Below are 22,775 nucleotides of genomic sequence, written 5' to 3' on the forward strand. Positions count from 1 at the left end.
TTCCTCCAGGGAAAGGGAGTGGGTCCATGACTGGCCAGGTATTTTAAGATTTGTTGTTGTGAATCCTTGCAGCTGTCTAGAGATAAAGATTGGGTAAGCCTGGTGGTGGATATTATGGAGGTCACGTATTGCATGGAACACTGGGTGTGGTGCATAAACAATGAATTTTGGAGCACTGAAAAGAAATAAAATGAAACCAAAAAAATACAGGGAAACTGTTTCACTGGGTGTGCTGACAGCTGGGCACAGACAGGTTGAAGGCAGGGATTTGATGAGAGCCTGGGATACAGAAGAGTAGAGTCTTCATCCTTCCATGAGGGCCTTCTGAACAACAGCAGCTGCAAGGAGAGGGCACAGTGACATCATCTTCTATGCCCCTGCCCACCAAGACTGTTGGATTTCAGAGAGAAACACAGTGCTTCCAGTTGAGGTTGGAGTTGTTTACACCAAACCCCAAACTCCAGCAATTGGCATGGGCATATTTATTAGAGCAGGTCTGACTATGAGCCAGTAAAATGGGCCTCTCTCTCTGAGAAAACCAATACAGGCCCTCCACATGGATCAAGGCTACAGATCATGTAGTGCTCTAAAATATCAGGTTCAATTCAGGTCTGATGGAAATATGACCAGGCTTTCTTTAGTTTCTTCACTTTTTAAAATTTTGTATATTTTTTCTTTATCTTTGGCATCAGGCTTATAGGTTTTTATGTTCATTTGTTGGCTTGCTTGTTTCTTTTTCTCATTTTTTGGATCAGGCTCCCCCCCCCCTTTCTTTTTCCTTCTTTCCTTTTCTTTGGAATCAGGTTTATGCCTTTTGTTTGTCTGTTATCTTCTTGTTCTTTTTCCTTTTCTCTTTTCTCAGATCAGGACTTTTTTAAAATCAGGCTTAGCTTCACAAACAAATGAAAGTATACCTAGTTACAGATCCAAACATTCCACACTGCAAGCAAGGAGGAACTCTGCAGACGACTGACCTCTGGGAAAGAACAGCCGAAACACAACAGCAGAGGAGCATATGTATGCACACAGCATATACCATACATCATAATGCGCATGCACACAGCACACACCATAAATACTTCCTGATGCATTGTCAGGCCCTGGACAATGTAGGACCCCTGCTTAATATAGTATTACTCTCAAGAACAGAAAACATACCAATTTTTCATAATACACAAAAGACAGAAACCTAGACATAATGATAAGATGAAAGAATTCTCCCCAGAAGAAAGATCAAGAAGAAATCACAGCCAGGGATTCGCTCAAAACAGGTTGAAGCCATATATCTGCACAAGAATGTAGAACAACAGTCATGAGAATACTTGCTGGGCTTCAGAGAAGCATAGAGGACACCAGAGAGACTCTGGCTGCAGAGATAAAAGGCCTAAAAACCAGTCCAGCCAAAATAAAAAAAAAAATCTATAACCGAGATAAAAACTTGACTGGATGTAATCACAACAAGAATGGAAGAAAGCAGAGGAAATAATCAGTGATAAAGATAAAATTATGGACAATAATGAAGCTGAAAAGAAGAGTGAAAGGAAAATATTAGATCAAGAATATATACTTAGGAAACTCAGAGATTCCATGAAGTACAATAATATTTATATCATTGGAGTCCCAGAAGAAGAAGAGTGAGAAAAGGGGGCAGGAGGTTTACTTGAACAAATTATAGTTAAGAACTTTCTAATCTGGGAAAGGAAGCAGGCATTCAAGACCAAGAGGAACAAAGGACTCCCCTCAATATCAAGAACAGGTCAACACCAAGACATATAATAGTGAAACTTCCAAAATACAAAGAAAGAATTCTGAAAGCAACTAGGACCAAAAGGTCTTTAATCTATAAGGGTAGACACATAAGTTTAGCAGCAGACCTGTCCACAGAAACATGGGAGGCCAACAGTGAGTGGCATGATATACTCAACCTGCTGAAAGGGAAAAAAATATGCAGCCAAGAATACTTTATCTATATATACCAGCAAGGCTATCATTCAGAATAGAACAGATAAAGAGTTTCCCAAAAAGCAAAAACTAAAGGAGGTTGTGACTTTTGTGACCCCTAAACTAGATCTGCAAGAAATATTAAAGGTGACTCTTTGAGCAGGAAAGAGATATCAAAAGCAACAAAGTGCAGAAAGGAGCAGAGACAATCTATAAGAACAGAGATTTTACTGGTAATACAACTGTACTAAATTCATATCTATCGATAATCACTCTGAATGTAAATGGACTAAATGTTCCAATCAAAAGACACAGGGAATCCAAAAGGATTAAAAACAAAAACAAAAACAAGACCTATCAATATGCTCCTTACAAGAGATTCATTTTAGACTGAAAGACACTTCCAGATTGAAAGGGAGGGGTGGAGGACTATCTATCATGCTAATGGACATCAAAAGAAAGCTGGAAGAGCCATATGTAACACCAGACAAACTAGATGTTACTTTTTTGTGTTTTTTTAAATTATGTTCAGTTAACTACTGTATAGTACATCATTAGTTTTTTTTTTTTAAGATTTATTTTTTTGACAGATAGAGATTACAAGTAGGCAGAGAGGCAGGCAGAGAGAGAGAGAGAGAGGAGGAAGCAGGCTCCCAGCCAAGCAGAGAGCCCAATGCGGGGCTTGATCCCAGGACCCTGGGATCATGACCTGAGCCGAATGCAGAGGCTTTAACCCGCTGAGCCACCCAGGCGCCCCACATCATTAGTTTTTGATGTAGTGTTCAATGATTCATTAGTTACTTAGGACATCCAGTACTCATCACACCATGTGCCCTACTTGGTACCCATCACTCTTTTACCTCCTCCCCTCTGAAATGTTCAGTTTGTTTCTCAGTGTCCATAGTCACTCACAGTTCATCTCCCTCTCTGACATCTCCCCCTTCAGTTTTCCCTCCCTTCCCCTTTGGTCCTCTTTGCTATTCCTTATGTTCCACATATGAGTGAAACCATATGATAATTGTTTTTCTCTGCTTGACTTATTTCACTTAGCATAATCCCTTCCAGTTCCATCCATGTTGATGCAAAAGTTGGGTATTCATCCTCTCTGATGGCTGAATAATATTCCTTTGTATATATGGACTACATCTTCTTTATCCTTTCATCTGTTGAAGGGCATCTCAGCTCCTTCCACAGTTGGGCTATTGTGTACATTGCTGCTATGAACACTGGGGCGCAGGTGTCCCTTCTTTTCACTAAATCTGTGTCTTTGGGGTAAATACCTAGTAGTGCAATTGCTGGGTCATAGGGTAGCTCTATTTTTAACATCTTGAGGAACCTCCACAGTGTTTTCCAGAGTAGCTGTACCAGCTTGCATTCCCACCAACAGTGTAAGAGGGTTCCCTTTTCTCCACATCCTTGCCAACATTTGTTGCTTCCTGTTTTGTTAATTTTTGGCATTCTGACTGGGGTAAGGTGGTATCTACTGTGGTTTTGATTTGTATTCCCCTGATGGCAAGTGATGTGAACCATTTTTTTTTTTATGTGTCCATCAGCCATTTGTATGTCTTCTTTGGAGAAGTGTCTGTTCATGTCTTCTGCCCATTTCTTGACTGGGTTATTTGTTTTTGGGGTGTTGAATTTGAGAAATTCTTTTTAGATCTTAGATACCAGCCCTTTATCTGTAATGTTATTTGCAAATATCTTCTCCTATTCCATGGGTTGCCTCTTAGTTTTGTTGTCTGTTTCCTTTTAAACCAAAGACTATAATAAGAGATGAAGAAGGGCACTAGATCATAATATAGGTGTCTAGCCAACACAGAGATCTAACGATTGCAAATATTTATGTCCCAAACTTGGGAGAAGCAAAATACATAAATCAATTAATAAGCAATATAAAGAAACTCATTGATAAAAATACAATAATAGTAGGGAACTTTAACACCCTACTCACAGAAATGGACAGATCATCTAAACAGAAGATGAAAAAGGCAACAATAGCTTTGAATGACAAACTGGACCAGATGGACTTCACAAATATATTCAGAGTATTTCATCCTAAAACAGCAGAATGCACTTTTTTTTTAGCATCCATGGAACATTCTCCAGAACATATCACATACTGGGACACAAATCAGGCCTCAACAAGTACAAAAAGATTGAGATCATACCATGCACATTTTCAGACCACATGCTATGAAACTTGAGGTCAACCACAAGAAAAAAATTAGCAATACCACAAATATATTGAGGGTAAAGAACATCCTACTAAAGAGTGAAGATGAAAAAAAAATACATGGAAGCAAATGAAAATGAGAACATGACAGTCAAAAACCTTTGGCATACTGCAAAGGTGGTCCCAAGAGGAAGTATATAGTAATATACGCCTTCCTCAAGAAGAAAATCAAACACACAACCTAAACTTACACCTAAAGGAGCTGAAAAAAAAACAGCAAATAAAGCCTAAAACCAGCAGAAGGAAAATAATAACAATTAAACATAAATCAATGATATAAAGGTAAAAACAAACATAGAACAGATCAACAAAACTAGGAGCTAGTTCTTTGAAAGACAACAAAATTGATAAACTCTAAGCCAGACCTATCAAAAAGAAAAGAGAAGGGACCCAAACAAATAAAATCACAAATGGAAGAGGAAAGATCACAAACAACACCACAGAAATACAAAGAGTATGAGAGAATATTATGATGTAATTGTAAGTGTAATAGAATATTTTGAGCAATTATATGCCAACAAATTAGGCAATCTGGAAGAAATGGATAAATTCCTAGAAACATATAAACTACGAAAACTCAGATAGGAAGAAATAGAAAATTGAACAGATCCATAATCAGCAAAGAAATGGAATCAGTAATCAAAAATCTCTCAACAAACTAGACCCTAACTAACCAATAGACTACTTATAACTAAGCACAGTTACCAAAAAAGGTAAAATTCCATACATTGTCATACCTTCACACCTTTCCCCTTTAAAAACAGCTCCACCCACTGCCTCACTGCATACATCCATCCTCTTTTTGCTGCCCTGCTGGCAGTCCACTACTTTACAGTGTATTCCTAAGCCCTGCCCCACCCCCCCACCCCCGCTGTGTATTCAATAAGCTTCTATCTCCTTCCTTCCACCTCAGATGAATCCTTACAATGCCCACACCACTCGTTCCACTGGATCCTTGCCCCGCATTTGGGGACCCCATCTAATCAGACACCCCATTTAAATACCACACACCCCAACAATGTAGTTGATCTTTTAGGTAGTTTGACAAACCTGGTTTCCCTAATGCAGAGCCACTGGCAGCAGCAATTTCTTCCAACCCCTCTTCCACCAAACAAACTCCCTGATTTAAACATACCCCAGGAGGAAAACAAAGTTTCCTCCTAGCATGTGGTGAGTGAACCCACAGGCTGCCTATTGTTAGGCGCCAAGCAAAGCAATCAGACTTTGTGTCAGCTGAAAGACTAGAAAATCACACACCCATGCCTAACTGACTCACACCTGTGCTCAAAAATGTGGAAACAGCACTGAGCATCTTGCGACTAAATCTGGAAAACTGTCTACTTCAAGCAAATGACTTCCAGTGTTTCAGGTAAGCCTCAAACTTCTCTAACAGGCTGCATATGATTTGGAATACACATTATTTGTTCTTTCTTCCTGGAAATCTTTCAAGTCTAAGTTCTGCCTAGTACAAGACTTCCAGATCATGACAATATGCAGAGATCCCAGGCATAGATCTTGAGTGGTCAGTCTGCAAAATAGCAGATAGTCCTTCCCTATATGCAGAGATAACTCAAGAGAGAAACTGAAACTCAACCTATAAGCTGACTCTTTTTAAGTAATAATGGCAACAATTTATTGTGTGCTTACTATAAGTCAGGCACTGTTTTAACCGTTATCTCATTTTCTACAGGTAAGAGAACTGAGGTATAGCTCTGCTAAGTAACCTGCTGAAGACTGCACAGCTAATAGATGTGAACTCAATTAACTCCATGTGTTTTTTAATTAATTTATTCAACTCACTACTCTTAATACAATTAAAAATACTGTGTTAAACCAATTACCATAATTTGTTGATTTTAAATCAATAAAGTCTTTCAATTACTGTCATTTTTATTCTTTTGTCTTTGCCATAGCACTTAACATTTTACTTTAGTCAGACAAATGGTAATGTCTGAGCTCCAGATTCTCTAGGTATGGCCAGTCATGGAAAATCATTCCAACTCTCTGCTCATGCTCTTCTCCCAATTCCATCTCTACCTGTCAAAATCCTATACACCTTCAAGTTCCATCTCAAATATTCTCTTCTCTCTGAACCTAGCTAGATAAAATCTCTTCTTCCTCATATTTCTTCTTTGGGAAATTGTTATGGTCTAGCTACTAGTGGATATTGGGGTGAATATTTATCTTTACCTTTTATTCAACCATAAATTACTTAGAGGCAGAAATGGGGCCACACTTATCTCTGACTCCTCCACAGAGCCAAACACAGTGCCATCCAAACAGTGAATCCAAATACATGTGAACTGAATTGCATTTTCAGTTGAGAAATGCATGTACACATTGCTATGAAACAAAGAAGAAGGAATGGTGAGAGATGTAAGGGAAAAAAATGTAAAGTGGAAAAGATGTCAGAATTGTAACAGCAAAAGAAATAGCCAGAAGCCAATAGGTACAAATATCAAAAGTCTGCATGAGGAAGGAACCTAGGATAGGTGTAAACCATGTGTGTGAGAACATGACAGGAAGAAAATGGTAAGGTCATAAAGAGGACAACATTGTTGAAAAGAAACCCACAGGCCCAAGATGGAGTCACTTACTCTAGACCAAGTCACCAAATTACAGCTTAATACCTAATCTAACTATAATTTTGATCTCCCCCAGAAATGTAGTCTTAATCAGTTAATCAGGAATTTCCTAATCAGCACCAAAGAGGTAATCTGTCACATGGTCCCTTTCCTTTCCCCTCCTTCTCAAAGGATGATGAGATAATCTGCATGAAAAGACCCCCTGCATTTTCTTATATGGAAAAGTGACCTTGTCTGAAACAACCTTTTGTTTTGCTAATAACTTCCTTTCCCTACCCTCCTTCCTACAAAAATCTATTTTGTAGGACTCCTCAGAGCTCTCCTCTACCCACTAGATGGGATGCTGCCTGACTCATGAATTACTTAATAAAGCCAGTTAGATCTTCAAATTTACTCCATTGAATTTTGTTTTTTAATAGCATACAATTTCTAATATCCTGATCACAGCATCAAAAAAAAAAGAATAATGGGAATCCAGCATGATACCCAAAATGATAAAATAATTAAAATTGGTCAAAGAGACATAAAGTAAAAAAGAGTCAACTAATGGAAAGAGAATAGTCAAAGCCATACAGAAAGTTTGATTACTTAATGCAGTATGATAATAGTCAGCTGGTTAAATGTTAAATTACTTCAATAGAAATCTGGGCAAAGAGTTTAATTTTAGGAAATTTTCCATTACTGACTGACTCTTTCATGATAAGAGTAGCTTCATTTTGTAACACACTAACAATTTTTCTGACCAATCAGATTTTCACAACCCATTAATCATCACGTCAGCAGACTAGAGAATCTGAGCTATACCTAGATCTTTTAAGAAATGCTTAGAGAGCTTATAAAAATCCTATAATAAGAGGGCCTGGTCTATTCCATGCCCTCTTTTGGAATGAGTCTTTGTGAGGGACCTGTTTCAGAGTGCTAGTCCCTACCCCATTTCTTATAGCTAGAAACAGCTCACACTTAAAATAGGTTGTTCCCGTATGCCAGCTCATGGTCCTGTGCCAGTCTGTGATGCAGTTTGCCCCTGCTGGAAATGAAATAAAAACAAAGATAAAGATAACAAAGACTAAATTTAATCATGTTTTTGTCTTTTTTTGTCTAAGTTCTTTTTTATCTTTTTTTTTACAGACTAAGTTAGTCATATAATTTAATGTAGTCAACTAAAATGGTTGTTTTTATTTTAATACTCTGGCCTTCCTACTTGCTTGTTTTTAAACAGCCTTTTCTTTAATAAAATAATAACAGTACTTGGTGGTTGTGTGTATATGTGTTCTTACATGGCAAAATGAAATTCTGGCAATTTAATATTAGTTCTCAAGTATATATCTATATTTATGTATCTACACACACACACACACAATTTTTCCTTTTTTTTTTTAACTGGCCTAGGAACCTCTGCTCAGAAAAATGTTGATAACCTTAATAAGTATATTCAAGGATTAGAGTAAGCCAATTCCAATTAACAGCCAAACTCAGTGGTCTTATCCTGCTGTTGGTAGGTAGCCATTTTCTTCAAGCACAAAGGACAGTATAGTTATACAATGCTATTAATTTCTTGCAAGAATCTATCTTAGGAAAATCTATGAATTAATATTGTTAAGGTTAATAATCTATTAAGACATATTACTTATAATTATTCCATTTAATGTGCAGAGCATGTAAATAGTGCTTCTGAACTTTTTAAAGAGAGATACATTTATATATTTACCCTTGAATCAGGCACTCCCATATTGCAGCATATTTATATTTATAGATTTTTTTTCAGCTTCACAGGCACCTCAGTGCAGTCTCTCACCATCCTTTTTGCAGCTTCCTAGTGGAGATGACATTTGCTCAGCTAAGGAATAGACATTTTCTAGCTGAGTTGCTCATCACAGTTATACCCCAAGGCCTGGTTGATTGGCTGTCAGAGACTCCAGCTGTTTAGCTGCTATGATGTGTCTTTCATAAGAACAGACATTTTCTGGAACATCAACAGCTTCTTAAGGACTGGGGAGTGCTGGGGAGAAAACTTGGTATTTTAGAGGAACAGAATGGTTTGTACTTGGAGGAGGCGTGAAGATGAAACAAAGAAAGGGATGATCAGGAAACTTTTTCCCAATCTGTGTTTGAAAGACTCATTTTCAGAACTAATGTTACAATTTGCAATGAGCAACCCTCTGCAGCTTAGAAGGTCAAGTGTTGGTAGAAGCCGTCTATTACCCACCCTGGTGGTGCACAGATCACATGAGGATGTAAATCTCATCAAAGAAGCTAGAAAATTCCTCATGAAATTGTCAGCAATTTCACTTCAATGCAACTTTCTTTGTGACTTGATTTCCTCTTCTAAAAATCAATGGTGAAGAATACTCTCAGGGATGCTTATAAGGCTCCGAGAGCAAAAATCTGACCAAAGATACCTGGATTCTAAAGGTCTCTCTAGGAAGCTGAGTTGGTAGCCAGAGCACGTAGAAAGGAGGAGCAAGCACAGTGCTAACGAGGCCATGCTTGCCAATTTGAAGCCCTTGTGGGCCAATTAGCTCTGCTTTCTTCCACAGCCATTGACTGACCCCTGAACTCTGGCCAGTCATCTCAAAGTTTTGTGCCATTGGTCACTGGGGTCACCGAGAGTATGTGGTTGGCTCTGTGAAAACTAACTAGAAGATACAATGCTCTAAGTTCACCTCTATGTATGAGGGAAAAAACAGCCACTCTTCAGGGCACCAAGTACTGTTTAATGGCCTACTGGAGTTCTTCTGCCAGCTGTACTTTCCACTCTCACAGATTTTATCACTCTATATTGTCATTGTTGGATTGCCTATTTGTTTCTCTTCCCAAATTATGGGCTCTTTGAGAACAAAAATTGTGTCTTACTCAATTATGTAGCCCTGGCACCTTGCACAGTGTTGGCACACAGTAAGTACTCAGTAAATCTTTGATAAACAAATGATGAAATGTGAAGGGCCTAGCTTTATAGTTCTTAATCATAGTTTGACAACTCAGTGGGTCACTGATTTCACCATTAAATTCTGAAAAAAAAATCCTAAAAGAAAATGCATGTTATTCACTATAAAAACTTGAATGGATTAATTTCTTTGCAAAAATATTACTTAGGTATCAAGGGACAGATGTGGATAGTAAAAAATTAGTTTACCAGGGTAACATCACCCTCTAAAGGTTGCTGATCCATGGCTTAACCCTGGCTTATTCAATTGTATATGCAACAAAACAAAACTTGTTTGGATAAAAAATAAAATCATAATCTGAGCTCACAATGGTGATACTTTTATCCCAAATATCAGTTGATGAAAGGCTAGGGAGGTAGAATATCCAGTGAGGTAGGTATTAACATGCCCATTTTATGTAGAGAGAAACTAAAAATCAGAGCATTTATGTGATTTTCACAATCACTTAAGTGTTTAAGTGCCAAAGCCAGGATTCAAACCCAGGTCTTGTTTTATTCCAAAAGTTTATTTGGAAAAAAAATTTTAATACAGAGAAAGCATTGGGCAGTGAGAAAAGACAAAAACTAAGATGGGTGTTGTAGGAACCTCGGGTCCATCTTGGGAAATAGTGGGAAATAAAGCTGAAAGGAGTGGGAAGAGCTCTTTATGGAGCTTGTACCTATTTCTGCAGGCAATGGAAAGCTATAGAATGAGATCAAGCAAGAATGGACTCAATCACAACCACACTATAGGTTAATTGAATTCATGGAATTTCATTCAGTTGAATAAACATTTTGCTGTGTCTATTATGTATTGCAAAGAGAGGATTGTAGAAGGGATAGTGGGGAGTAGGGAACTGATGAGTTATTTGTGGTCATTATCCAGGCTTAAGGCAGTCTTAACTAAAGCTGTGAAAATGGTGATTGAAAGATGGAAAACTTATTGAGGAAGAAGAATTGAGTGTGTCGGTGACTGAAATATGGTCATAGGAAGGGTTAAAATCTCTTTTGCTTGAAACAGAATATATCTACCCTCTAGTAAGCAAATCTGAACATTGGCCAAAGTTTCCATATATAATGGGGCCTTGTTTTTGTAGAATTTTGTGTTTTTCCATTGCCTTTGCTAGAACATGGCTCTCTACCCTCCACTCTATAGTGACTATACCTACTTGAACCTCTGTGTTTCCAGGCAGTATAATAGGAATGGCAACTACTTATGCTATGGCATCCAAATGTATGAAAAATTCTCACTAGGACTTTTGCACATGGTTATTTCCAAGAAATATCAAAAGGAGAAAAACAGAGCTTGTCCCCTGAGGTCAGGGACACAAAAGGGATATCCACTATCACCACAGCTATTCAACATAGTACTGTAAGTCCTAGCCTCATCAGACAACAAAAAGAAATAAAAGATGTCTGAATTGACAAAGAAGAAGTCAAACTCTCACTCTTTGCAGATGATATGATACTTCATCTGGAAAACCCCAAACACTCCACTCCAAAACTGCTAGACCTCATACAGGAATTCAGTAAAGTGTCAAGATATAAAATCAATCCAAACAAATCAGTGGCTTTTCTATACACCAACAACAAGACAGAAGAAAGAGAAATTAATGAATCTATCCCATTTAAAATTGTACCCAAAAAACATAAGATAACATAGGAATAAACCTAACCAAAGAGACAAAGAATTTGTAATCAGAAAACTGTAATGTTCTCATGAAAGAAATTGAGGAAGACACAAAGAAATGGAAAAACGTTCCATGCTCATGGATTGGAAGAACAAATATTGTGAAAATGTCTATGATACCTAGAGCAACCTACAATACCATCAATTTTTTACAAAGAAATGGAGCAAATAATCCTGAAATTCATATGGAACCAGAAAGACACTGAATATTCAGAAGAATGTTGAAAAAGAAAAGCACAGCTGGTGGCATCACAATTCTGGACTTCAGGCTCTATTACAAAGCTGTAATCATGAAGATAGTATGGTACTGGTAACAGATGAATAGGTCAATGGAAGAAAATAGGGAGCCCAGAAATGGACCTTCAACTCTATGGTCAACTAATCTTCAACAAAGCAGGAAAAAATGTCCAATGGAAAAAAGATGGTCTCTTCAACAAATGGTGTTGGGAAAATTGGACAGCCACATGCAGAAGAATGAAACTGGACCATTTCCTTACACTGCATACAAAAACAGACTCAAAATTGATGAAAGACCTAAATGTAAAACAGGAATCTATCAAAATCCTTGAGGAGAACACAGGCAGCAACCTCTTCAACATCAACTGCAGCAACTTCTTCCTAGACACATCACCAAAGGCAAGGGAAGCAAGGGCAAAAATGAACTACTGGGACTTCAACAAGATAAAAATTTTGCATATCAAAGGAAACAGTCAACAAAACCAAAAGTCAACTGACAGAATAGGAGAAGATATTTGCAAATGACATATCAAATAAAGGGCTAGTATCCAAAATCTATAAAGAACTTATCAAACTCAACACGCAAAGAACAAATAATCCCATCAAACAATGAGCAGAAGACATGAACAAACATTTCTGCAAAGATCTCCAAATGGCCAACAGACACATGAAAAAGTGCTACATCACTCAGCATCAAGGAAATACAAATCAAAACCACTATGAGATACCACATCACAGTAGTCAGAATGGCTAAAATGAACAAGACAGAAAATGACAGGTGCTGGCGAGGATGCAGAGAAAGGGGAACCCTCCTACACTGTTGGTGGGAATGCAAGCTGGTGCAGCCACTCTGGAAAACAGTATGGAGGTTCCTCAAAAATTTGAAAATAGAACTACCCTATGACCCAGCAATTGCACTACTGGGTATTTACCCCAAAGATACAAATGTAGTGATCCAAAGGGACACATGTACCCCAATGTTTATAATAGCACTGTCCACAATAGCCAAACTATGGAAAGAGTGCAGATGTCCATCAACAAATGAATGAATAAGGCAGATATGGTATATATATATATATATATATATATATATATACACACACATATATATATATACACACATATATATATATACCATATATATGTACCATATCTATATACATATATCTATATATATCTAGATACAGATATACGTACCATATCTTCTTTATTCATTTATCTATATATAGATATATAGGGGTGCCTGGGTGGCTCAGTGGATTAAGCCGCTGCCTTCGGCTCAGGTCATGATCTCAGGGTCCTGGGATCGAGCCCCGCATCGGGTTCTCTGCTCCGCAGGGAGCCTGCTTCCTCCTCACTCTCTGCCTGCCTCTCTGCCTACTTGTGATCTCTCTCTCTGTCAAATAAATTTAAAAAAATTGCTTTATAGATATATATATACAGATATATATGCCATACACACACACATACACACACACACAGGAATACTATGCAGCCATCAAAAACGAACTGTTGCCATTTACAAAAATGTGGATGGAACTAGAGGGTATTATGCTAAGTGAAATAAGTCAATCACAGAAAGACAATTATCAAATGATCTCACTGATATGAGTAATCTGAGAAATAAGACAGAATCATAAGGGAAGGGAGGCAAAAATGAAACAAGATGAAACCAGAGAGGGAGACAAACTGTAAGAGACTCTTAACTTCAGGAAACAAACTGAGGGTTACTGGAATGGAGAGGGGTGGGAGGAATGGGGTGGCTGGGTGATGGACATTGGGGAGGGTATGTGCTATGGTGAGTGTTGTGAATTGTGTAAGACTGATGAATCACAACCTGTACTCCTGAAACAAATAATACACTACACGTTAATTTAAAAAAAAAAAGATTCTTACTTATAGAGAACAAAGTGATGGTGACCAGAGGGGAGGTAGGTGGGGGTATGGGGGAAATAGGTGATGGGGTTGATGTGGGATGTTGTGATGAGCACTGGGATGATGGGGATGTTGTGATGAGCATCAGGTAATGTAATGAAGTGTTGGATCTCTATATTGTATACCTGAACCTGCTATAAGCACTGTATGTTAACTAACTGGAATTAAAACAAAAACTTTTTTAAAAGTGGGGGGAAACGGAAATACCAAGGAACACTACCACTACCACCAAAAATTTTTCTTCCACTGACTTGTCTAATAAGTAAAAGTCTCACCATCTAGTAAGAGAATTCAAGAACGAAGATTCAGCATTTAGACTTTCCTGGAATCTTGTGCACTAAAATTATATGGAGATATTTTTGCTTGAGAGAAACAAGAGATTAGCATGGGTTCATGTATCTGGTGTCTTGATTATCCTTTTTTGTTGAGTAGAATAGAGTCCTCGGAGAACAGGAATCATGACAGTTAAGAGAGGATGGGTTGTGGAGATACTAAGAATATCTATGGGGCGCCTGGGTGACTCAGTGGGTTAAGCCTCTGCCTTTGGGTCAGGTCATGATCTCAGGGTCCTGGAATCAAGCCCTGCATCAGGTTCTCTGCTCAGTGGGAAGCCTGCTTCTCCCTCTCTCTCTGCCTGCCTCTGCCTACTTGTGATCTCTCTCTCTGTCAAATAAATAAATAAAATCTTAAAAAAAAAGAATATCTATCACAGGGAACAGGCTCAGATAGAGCTCCAATAATGGGTGCAAAGGCACCAAGGTCAGCTTGCTCAAGGGTATGAGTGAATGGGAGAATGCCACCAGAATGCAATCTTAGCATGATACCTTCTTGTTTTCCCTGTTACCAAAGTGCTGGGGTAAGGAAAGTCCAAAAGGGTAAGAATCACTGGCCTAACTAATTCAGCTTTACATGCAATAAACCAAATCTCTGAAACTCAAAATTGTCAATGTCATAATTAAGGTTCCCAGTCTAGGACACCTCACCATCCTCTGCACACATCTCAAATATTTCTTCCCTCAGGGCCCCCCACTCTCTCAAAATGCAGTACTAAGTCATTAAGGAGGGCCTCCAAGTTTAGCTCTTTTTCAGCATCTACTGTATACATCTCAGTGTACTCCATGAATGCCTGCTACTCGGTTAAAGACACTAAGCCTTTCTGAGGAGTGAGGGGAATAAGGATTTCAATTCACCAAGTGTCAAAGTAATAAACAGGAGAAGTGAATCAAAATGAAGCCAATGATCATTAGCAGCAGGAGCTACAAAGGAGCCTGCAACCAACCTTCATGCCTCTCACTTTTAAAGAGACCTATGAGCCGTAGGACAAATGATACTGTTTGGGCAGAGTAAGCACTGCACCAATGTATATTGAGTGAAAGTCAGAAAAGTAGCTTGAAGCCAGGTAGAGATACCCTGTGACCAGAGATAGATATTTGCTTTTTTGTTTTTCAGAAAAAAAAATCCTGCAACTCCCCCCATGTTTTATAGTATCTTTTTCCAAAATGCATGAAATGGTTTCTCTTTTGTTTCTATATAAATATTTAAGAAATGGAGGTTCCACAAAAAGTTAAAAATAGAGCTACCCTATGGCCCAGCAATTACACTACTGAGTATTCACCACAAAGATACAGATGTAATGAAAAGAAGGGCCATATGCACCCCAATGTTCATAGCAGAAATATCCACAATAACACAACTGTGGAAGGAGCTGAGATGCCCTTCAACAGATGACAGGATAAAGAAGATGTGGTCCATATATACAATGGAATATTACTCAGCCATCAGAAAGGATGAATATCCAACTTTTGTATCAACATGGATGGGAGTGGAGGAGATTATGCTGAGTGAAATAAGTCAAGCAGAGAAAGTCAATTATCATATGGTTTCGCTTACTTGTGGAACACAAGGAATAACATGGAGGACATTAGGAGAAGGATAGGAAAAGTGAATTGGGGCAAATTAGAGGAGGAAATGAACCATGAGAGACTATGGACTCTGAGAAACAATCCGAGGGATTTAGAGAAGAGGGTGGGGGGCGGATGGGTGCGCCTAGTAGTGGGTATTAAGGAAGGCATGTATTGTATGGAGTTCTGGGTGTGGTACATAAACAATGAATCTTGGAACACTGAATCAAAAACTACTGATGTATTTTTTGGTGACTAAAATAACAACATTTAGAAGAAAAAAAAGAAATGGGCCCTTAACTGACTGAGCCACCCAGGCACCCCAGAATAATTCATATTAATATTGTAAGTGGCTCTTCTAAGGACCCATATCCCAGTCAATACAAAATCAAAATGTTTCATTAATTCAGACAGCTTTTTGCTCAACATCTCCATCATTCATTCCAAAACACTGATAATATATTTTAGTTTTGAAAATATGGAGAGTGATTTGGCTTAACCGGTATAGCTAATGCTAAGGGGTCCTTGAAAAGCTTGGAGTTTAAGCTGAGAGAATGGAAGACCTAAGAGGCCCTCTGAAATGTGGAGAGTTCTTTGAATTCAGCCAAAGACATTCTCAGCGGTTAAAAAATAATAATCTTTTTCCACTTCAGTTAAACTCTATCACTCTGCAGGCAGCTTCCACTTGTTAAATACCATTAAGGTCCACTCTACCTTGGAAAAAAATGTATTTTAGTTCTCTAGAGTTGTAAAAGAATGAACTAAGTAGTTTCTAACATGAAGCAGACACTGTACATTATTTATCCTCCCACTGATGAACAAAGAAGCCTTTCCTAAGAAGTTACACAAGTCTTTAAAACACATTTTAAGAGTTAAATAGAGAGAGAGAGAGAGAGAGAGAGAGAGAGAGATAAACAGATTAACTGAGCTCTAGGAAAAACTGGGAATCAAGACCAAAATGTGAAGTCTAGAAATCCTAGCCCCTAAATGCCAACGTATACCTAGGTTGAGATTATAAGAAGCCGGAGGTTCTCTATCTTACTAAATGTACTCTAATTCATTATAGCCCAGATGAGATTGGAAATGATGAAATACTTGGGAAGAAAAAAAGAATATAGTTCATTTCTATCTGACCAAAAATAGCTTTTTTCCAAAAATGAACTATAAAATGAGCAGTCCCAACAATCCAGATACAATAAGGAAAGTAAGAATTAAAAAAAAACTTAATAGGTTATTTCCTCCTCAATGTGGAATATTGGAGAGAGAAACTAGTAACCTGGACAGGCCCAATCTGAATGCTAAGGAAGAGAGAATAAGCTAGAAGGACAGTCTCCTCCTCTTTTCCAACCCAGCTCACTTTTAGCACCTCAGGCAAAAGAGGAGACATACTTGGCAGGGAAAGTGCTTTATGTTTTGATAATGAAACAGCAATCAGGAGATGCATCCTCTAGTCCAGCTCTGTCCCTTCCTAATTGTGGGAACTTAGACATTTAACTAAACCTCCAGTGATTCCAGTTATCTGGTGTGTAAAATTAGAGCCTTGGTTTAACTGTGTATACAATTCAATTGTGTAAAATATTTTGAGGCTCCCTGAATATTATAAAAAACATTATATGGTATTATAACTCCTTTAATATTCTATGATTCAATGATTTCATGTACCCAAGACATAATTTCCAGGCTCCAGAGATTCAGCTAGAGAATACATATATGTGTGTGCATACACAGAGGAGGAGGGAAGAGGGGAACAGCAAAGGAAACAAATAATTCATTTAGAGTGCACAAGAAAACCAAGAAGAAGAAAATAGATGGTTCAAAAATAAATTGATGTCTAGTTACTTTGATTTACTCTAAACAAATCTGCAACAGGGTTAGGTCACAGCCTGAAAAGTCTGTCTCAAAAGCTCACTCGGGTTTTCAACCATGAATCCTGCCTCAAAGTCATGCAAAGGTGAGCCTTTAAATCTCCATCAGCTGCTAGATGAAAATGAGGGTTAGATGAGGTATAAGATGGAGAGTAAAACAAGACCCTATTTCTGTACCATGTAAATGCCTTGTAATTGCATTTAGAGTTTAAGAGGAAAGTTGCTTTGTCATTGACAAGGTAAGTATGATTTTTCAAAGACAAAGAACTAATCTACACTCAGAACAGAGGTTAGGAAACATTTTCTGCAGAAAGTCACATAGATAGTAAATATTTTAGGCTTTGCAGTTCACATACTGCCTCTGTTACATATTCTTCTTTGGTTGGTTGGATGGGCGGATGGGTTTGTTTTTCTATAATCCTTTAAAAATATGAGCACAAAAACAGGTAGGAGGCTGGATTTGACCTGCTGGCAGTAGTTTGCCAGTCCCTGCACTAGAATTCTAAGATATCAAATAGTAGTGGTAGTGAGACTCAAATATACCAGGTGTTTAAGTGATCAAAGTTAGCTGGACTTAGAAAGGTTAAATCTATCAAGCTATGTTCCAAAAGAACGTGAAAGAATATACAAGCTAGGCAGTACATTGAGGCCCTTAGAGAACAGCCACAGTTTTTCAAAGTATTACTACTGTATAGCAAAGATTTGCATTTAGGCAGACTGACTTCAGAGAATATTCTAGAATAGCACCTTGTGAGTGGCTTTATAGGATCATCACAAATTTTAGATAAACAGGAGATTTCTTACTCTTTTTATAAATCAACTCCAAACTACTAAAACTTATACAGTAATTCAATAATTTAACAGGATACAAAATCAATGCACAGAAATCGGTTGCTTTCTTATACACTAACAACGAAAATATAGAAAGGGAAATTAGAGAATCGATTCCATTTACTATAGCACCAAGAACCATAAAATACCTTGGAATAAACCCAACCAAAGAGGTAAAAGATCTGTACTTGAGAAACTACAGAACACTCATGAAAGAAATTGAAGAAGACCCAAAAAGATGGAAAAGCATTTGATGCTCGTGGATCAGAAGAATAAACATTGTTAAGATGTCTACACTACCCAGAGCCATCCACACTTTCAATGCCATCCTGATCAATATTTCATCAGCATTTTTCAAATTCTGGAACAAATAATCCTAAAGTTGGTGGAACCAGAAAAAACCTTGAATTGCTAAGGAAATGTTAAAAAAGAAAAACAAAACTGGGGGCATCATGTTGCCTGATTTCAAGCTCTATTACAAAGCTGTGATCATCAAGACAGCATGTTACTGGCACAAAAACAGACACATAGACCAGTGGAACAGAGTAGAGAGTCCAGATACGGACTCTCAACTTTATGGTCAAATAATATTCGACAAAGCAGGAAAAAATATACAGTGGAAAAAAGATAGTCTCTTCAATAAATGGTGCTGGGAAAATTAGACAGCTATGTATAGAAGAATGAAATGTGACCATTCTTTTACACTATACACAAAGATAAGCTCAAAATGGATAAAATACCTCAAAGTGAGGCAGGAATCTATCAAAATCCTAGAGGAGAACATAGGCAGTAACCTCTTCAACATCAGCCATAGCAACTTCTTTCAAGACATGTCTCCAAAGGCAAAGGAAAAAAAGTGAAAATGAACTTTGGGACTTCACCAAAATAAAAAGCTTCTGCACAGCAAAGGAAACAGTCAACAAAACAAAGAGGCAACCCACTGAATGGGAGAAGATATTCACAAATGACACTACAGACAAAGGGCTGATATCCAAGATCTATAAAGAACTCCTCAAATTCAACACCCAAGAAAACCAGATAATCACATCAAAAAATGGGCAGAAGACATGAACAGACACTTCTCCAAAGAAGAAATACAAATGGCTAACAGACACATGAAAACATGTTCATTACCATTAGCCATCAGGGAGATTCTAATCAAAAGCATATTGAGATACCACCTTACACAAGTTAGAATGGCCAAAATCAATAAGACAGGAAACAACAAGTGTTGGAGTGGATGTAGAGAAAGGGGAACCCTCTTACACTGTCGGGGGGAATGCAAGTTGGTGCAGCCACTTTAGAAATCAGTGTGGAAATTCCTTAAGAAATTAAAAATAGAGCTACCCTATGACCCTGCAGTTGTGCTACTAGGTATTTACCCCAAAGATACAGATGCAGTGAAAGGAAGGACCATATGTACCCCAATGTTCATAGCAGCAATGGCCACAATCACCAAACTGTGGAAAGAGCCAAGAAGTCCTTCAACAGATGAATGTATAAAGAAGATATGGTCCATATATCAATGGAGTATTATGCCTCCATCAGAAAGGATGAATACTCAACTTTTATATCAACATGGATGGGAGTGGAGGAGATAATGCTGAGTGAAATAAGCGGATTAGAGAAAGTCAATTATCATATGGTTTCACTTACTTGATGAACCATGAGAGACTGTGGACTCTGAGAAAAAAACTGTGGCTTTTGGAAGGAAGGAGGGTGGGGAAATGGGTTAGCCTGGTGGTGGGTATTAAGGAGAGCACATATTGTATGGAGCACTGGGTGTGGTGCATAAACAATGATTCTTGGAACACTGAAAAAATAAAATCTAAAAAATAAATAAATAGGGTGCCTGGGTGGCTCAGTGGTTTAAGCCGCTGCCTTCGGCTCAGGTCATGGTCTCGGGATCCTGGGATCGAGTCCCGCATCGGGCTCTCTGCTTGGCAGGGAGCCTGCTTCCTTCTCACTCTCTCTGCCTACCTCTCTGCATACTTGTGATCTCTCTCTGTCAAATAAATAAATAAAATCTTTAAAAAAAAATAAAAAAATAAAAAATAATAAAAAATAAATAAATAAACTCCCATTTTCTCACTGATTTACATTAAAAGTTTCAGATGTTGTTAACAAATTACTTTACTGCCTCCTTCTCTCTTTCCCCCAATTTTTGCTGCCAAGTACTTAATGATGTATAAACAAACATAAATACAAAAGTCAACCCAATATTTATAGGACTCCTGTAAGAATATTTTAATAAGCTGAAGAGTCCTTTCAGAAAGGGAAGGATTCCTAGATAGAACAGACTAGAACATCCAGAAATAAACCCAAACATACAGGAATTTAGTATATACTAAAAGTGGCATTTAAATCTGTGGGGAAGAAAAAGGTGAATAAATGGTGTTGGGACAACAAGGTAGAATTCCAGAAATAGAGTAAAGTTGAATCTACAACTCATACCTGACCCAGATAAATTCCAGATAGATCAGTTTTTTTTTTTTATGTTTTAAGCTTTTATTTACGTTTTGGCAGACAGAGATCACAAGCAGGCAGAGAGGCAGGCAGAGAGAGAGAGGAGGAAGCAGGGCTCAATCCCAGGACCCCGGGATCATGACCTGAGCCGAAGGCAGAGGCTTTAACCCACTGAGCCACCCAGGCACCCCCAGATAGATCAGTTTTAACATGAAAAATAAAACCACGAAAAAACTAGAAGAGTGAAGTAATTTTTTAATAATCTTGGAGTGTAGAAGTTCTTTCTGTGTATGACACAAAACCCAGAAGCCAAAAAAGAAAAGTCTGATACAGCTGACTACACAGAAATAAAAATTCCTCTGTGGAAAAAAATTTCCATGAGGAAAAAATTTCCATTTCCATTAAAAAAATGACAAACTGAGAAAATATTTACAACTTATATCACTGAATAGGAACTTTCCTAGTACAACAAGATCTCCTAAAAATCAATTTTAGAAGACCAAATAGAAAATGATCAAAGTATAATAAACAGATTATTTGTAGGAAACAAAATACCAAGTTACGCATATGATAGTTGCTCAACTTCATACAAAATAAGAAAATACAAATTAAAAGCCTAATTGAGATATTCTACCCATCAGATAACCAACCAACCAACATCTTGGCTCTTTCCACAGTTTGATGATTGTGGCCATTGCTGCTATGAACATTGGGGTACATATGGTCCTTCCTTTCACTGCATCTGTATCTTTGGGGTAAATACCCAGTAGCACTAGGTGATGATGAAAAAGTTTGCTAACACACTGTGATGATGAGGATGTGGGGAAATAATCACTCTCATAAACTGCCAAAGAGATTATAATTGGCACAACCTATATGGAGAGTGATTGGGCCCTATCTATCAAATTTGGGACATACTTAACTTTGGACCTAGGAATTCCACTTTTAAGAATTTATTCTACATGTATATTAATGTATAATAAATGGCAAATGTATAAAGATATAAATTCAAGTTTTTGTAATATATTAGAAGTATTTTAAATTAATCAATAGGGAATTTGTTTGTAGATTATGGTAGGTCTAATCCAAAAGGTCACCTGCCCCCAATGTTCATAGCAGCAGAGTCCACAGTAACCAAACTGTGGAAAGAGCCAAGATGTCCACTGACAGATAAATGGATAAAGAAGATGTGGTATGTTTGTGTGTGTGTGTATATGTGTATACACATGTATATATGTATATATGTGTACATATGTGTACACATATGTGTATACACACATATACACACACACACAATGGAATATTACTCAGCTATCAGAAAGAATGAATACTTACCCTTTACATCAATCTCAACAGAACTGGAGAGTACTATGTTGAGGGAAATAAGTCAATCAGAGAAAGACAATTAAGATATGGTTTCACGTTAGGGGCATAGATATTTAAAATTGTTAGATCTTCTTGTTGGACAGACCCTTTGAGTAGGATATAGTGTCCTTCCTCATCTCTTATTATAGTCTTTGCCCCTAACGTGGGAGCAGCCAACTATATCAACCAATTAATAACAAAATCAAAGAAACACATCAATAATAATACAATAATAGTAGGGGACTTTAACACTCCCCTCACTGAAATGGACAGATCATCCAAGCAAAAGATCAACAAGGAAATAAAGGCCTTAAATGACACACTGGACCAGATGGACATCACAGATATATTCAGAACATTTCATCCCAAAGCAACAGAATACACATTCTTCTCTAGTGCACATGGAACCTTCTCCAGAATAGATCACATCCTGGGTCACAAATCAGGTCTCAACCGGTATCAAAAGATTAGGATTATTCCCTGCATATTTTCAGACCACAATGCTCTGAAGCTAGAACTCAATCACAAGAGGAAAGCTGGAAAGAACCCAAATATATGGAGACTAAACAGCATCCTTCTAAAGAATGAATGGGTTAACCAGGAAATTAAAGAAGAATTGAAAAAATTCATGGAAACAAATGATAATGAAAACACAACAGTTCAAAATCTGTGGGACACAGCAAAGGCAGTCCTGAGAGGAAAATATATAGCGGTACAAGCCTTTCTCAAGAAACAAGAAAGCTCTCAAGTACACAACCTAACCCTACACCTAAAGGAGCTGGAGAAAGAACAAGAAAGAAACC

Source organism: Meles meles, chromosome X (assembly GCF_922984935.1).
Source record: "Meles meles chromosome X, mMelMel3.1 paternal haplotype, whole genome shotgun sequence".
NCBI classification, from domain to species: Eukaryota; Metazoa; Chordata; class Mammalia; order Carnivora; family Mustelidae; genus Meles; species Meles meles.